Raw genomic sequence first — 2848 nt, 5'->3', positions numbered from 1 at the left:
CGTGTTCCCACTTACTAGCTGAAGGTGATTCCCTACCAAACACTGCAGGGCTCTTTATTAATTAGTATTTTTGATGCTGCTTTGTGTATGTATTGCTCACCAGTTTCCAACAAATCCACAATATCTAATTGATGCCAATAAATTATTCGTGTTTCAATTGGAACTTTGGGTTAATCAGTGTATTAAAGTGCAGTGGAGGGAATTCTGATCAATTTCGGGGCCAGTGATCGCCACAGGGAGCCGATGAAATAAAATAAAGAATTTGCATCAAAGTCGCTGCGAGCAGTGTTTGAACCTGCGCATGGAAATCCCATTGGATTTCAAGTCCAACGCCTTAACCACTCGGCCATCACAGCTGCACATTAACAATGCGAAAATGCTTCCTACTGTGAGTGAGTCAGGAACTAGCTCAGAGAAGACAGGTCATAAATACTCACCGATAAATCCAGCAGGGAATTCAGGATTAACTTCTTTGGCCAAAGAGCGCTGAGAATGCAGTCGTTGTGGCGAATGCTACAGATGCATTTAAGAGGAAGCGAGAAAGGAATAGAAGGATATGCTGATAGGATTTTTTAAATTCGTTAATGGGATGTGGGTGCACTGGCAAGGCCAGCATTAAATGCCCATCCCTAATTGCCCCTTGAGAAGGTGGTGGTGAGCCGCCTTCTTGAACCGCTGCAGTCCGTGTGGTGAAGGTGCTCCCACAGTGCTGTTAGGGAGGGAGTTCCAGGATTTTGACCCAGCGACGATGAAGTATCGGCAATATACTTCTAAGTCAGAATGGTGTGTGACTTGGAGGGGAACTTGGAGGTGGGGGTGTTCCCATGCGCCTGCTGCGCTTGTCCTTCTAGGTGGAAGAGGTTGCGTGTTTGGCAGGTGCTGCTGAAGAAGCCTTGGTGAGTTGCTGCAGTGCATCTTGTAGATGGTACGCACTGCAGCCACGGTGCGCCGGTGGTGGAGGGAGTGAATGTTTAAGGTGGTGGATGGGGTGCCAATCAAGCAGGCTGCATTGTCCTAGATGGTGTCGAACTTCTTGAGTGTTGTTGGAGCTGCACTCATCCAGGCAAGTGGAGAGTATTCCATCACACTCCTTTCTTGTGCCTTGTAGATGGTAGAAAGGCTTTGGGGAGTCAGGAGGTGAGACACCCGATGCAGAATGCCTAGCCTCTGACCTTCTCTTGTTGTCACAGTATTTATGTTCAATGGTAACCCCCAGGATGTTGGTGGTCAGCTCCTTTTTTCATGTTGGACCAAGGTTTTAATGAAGTCGGGAGCCGAGTGCTCTTGGCAGAACCCAAACCGGGCATCAATGAGCAAGTTATTGGTCAGTTAGTGCCACCATACAGCACTGTGGATGACACCTTCCATCACTTTGCTGATGATTGAGAGTAGAGAGTAGACTGATGGGGCGGTAATTGGCTGGATTGGATTTGTCCTGCTTTTTGTGGACAGGACATACCTGGGCAGTCTTCCACATTGTTGGATAGATGCCAGTGTTGTAGCTGTACTAGAACAGCTTGGCTGGAGCACAAGTCTTCAGAATGATAGCCGGGGATTTGTCAGGGCCCAGAGCCATTGCTGTATCCAGTGTGCTCAGCCTTTTCTTGATATCACGTGGAGTGAATCGAATTGGCTGAAGACTGGCTTCTGTGATGGTGGGGACCCCAGGAGGAGGCTGATATGGATCAGGCCAGGTGGTCCATCCAGCTTCATTTTTATTATTTTGTTTCATAGCGGTTTGTTACAACTGAGTGGCTTGCTAGGCCATTTCAGAGGGCAGATAAGAATCAACCACATTGCTTTGGGACTGGAGTCACACAAAGGCCAGACCAGGTAAGGACGGCAGATTTCTTTCCCTGAAAGACATTAGTGAACCAGATGGGTTTTTACGACAATCCGATAGTTTCATGGTTACCATTACTGATTCTAGTTTTATTTGTGGGTTGAGGAGAAATAGAGAAGGAGGAGGCTCGTGTGGAGACCAGTTCGTGCAAATGGGCTGTTTCTGTGGGGCAGACTCTATAATATTATGCAACAGCCGTTTTAATCAGACACAGAATGATCCGGGACTGACAGCACATCCCTTTTAAACAGACACAGCATGACCAGGGACTTACAGCACATCCCTTTTAAACAGACACAGAATGATCCGGGACTGACAGCACATCCCTTTTAAACAGACACAGAATAATCCGGGACTGACAGCACATCCCTTTTAAACAGACACAGAATAATCCGGGACTGAAAGCATGTCCCTTTTAAACAGACACAGAATGATCCGGGACTTACAGCACATCCCTTTTAAACAGACACAGAACAATCCGGGACTGACAGCATGTCCCTTTTAAACAGGCACAGAATAAACCGGGACTGACAGCATGTCCCTTTTACACAGACACAGAATGATCCGGGACTGAAAGTAGACCCCTTTTAAACAGTCATGGAATGCTGCCTGACCTGCAGAGTGTTTCCAGCATTTCATCTTTTTTTATTTCAGATTTCCATCATCAGCACTGTTTTGCTTTCGTAATAGAATTTTGCGTAATTGGCTCTGTGGCGCAATGGATAGTGCATTGGACTTCTAATTTGTGTGACAGATTAAGGCATTTAAAGGTTGTGGGTTCGAGTCCCACCAGAGTCGGATTTTGGGTCAGGGTTCGGTGGTTCCTCCACTGACGGTACATTTTGCAGTAAATCGGTAATTCAGAGAAGGGAAACTACCGCCCGACACTTTCTCTCTGAGTACTCTCAACCCCTGATTCAGTTGCACAGAAGCAGGAGGAGGCCATTCTGTCCCATGGCCGTTTTACATAGGAACAGGGGGAGACCATTCAGTCCCATGACCCTT

The 2848-nt window shown here is 47.1% G+C and overlaps 1 non-coding gene across 1 annotated transcript; it reads left to right on the top strand.

Moving 5' to 3' along the window:
* Nucleotides 1-2547: 2547 nt before the first annotated feature.
* Nucleotides 2548-2641, top strand: trnar-ucu (transfer RNA arginine (anticodon UCU)). Its single transcript has 2 exons — nt 2548-2584; nt 2606-2641. It is a non-coding gene; the product is annotated as a tRNA-Arg (tRNA).
* Nucleotides 2642-2848: the final 207 nt, after the last annotated feature.

This window comes from Somniosus microcephalus, unplaced genomic scaffold, assembly GCF_052327205.1.
Source record: "Somniosus microcephalus isolate GS21.2 unplaced genomic scaffold, FLI_Smic_1.0 unresolved_chr8, whole genome shotgun sequence".
In the NCBI taxonomy this organism is placed as follows: Eukaryota; Metazoa; Chordata; class Chondrichthyes; order Squaliformes; family Somniosidae; genus Somniosus; species Somniosus microcephalus.
Note: the sequence above shows the minus strand (reverse complement) of the source record. Positions and strands in the feature narration are given on the sequence as shown.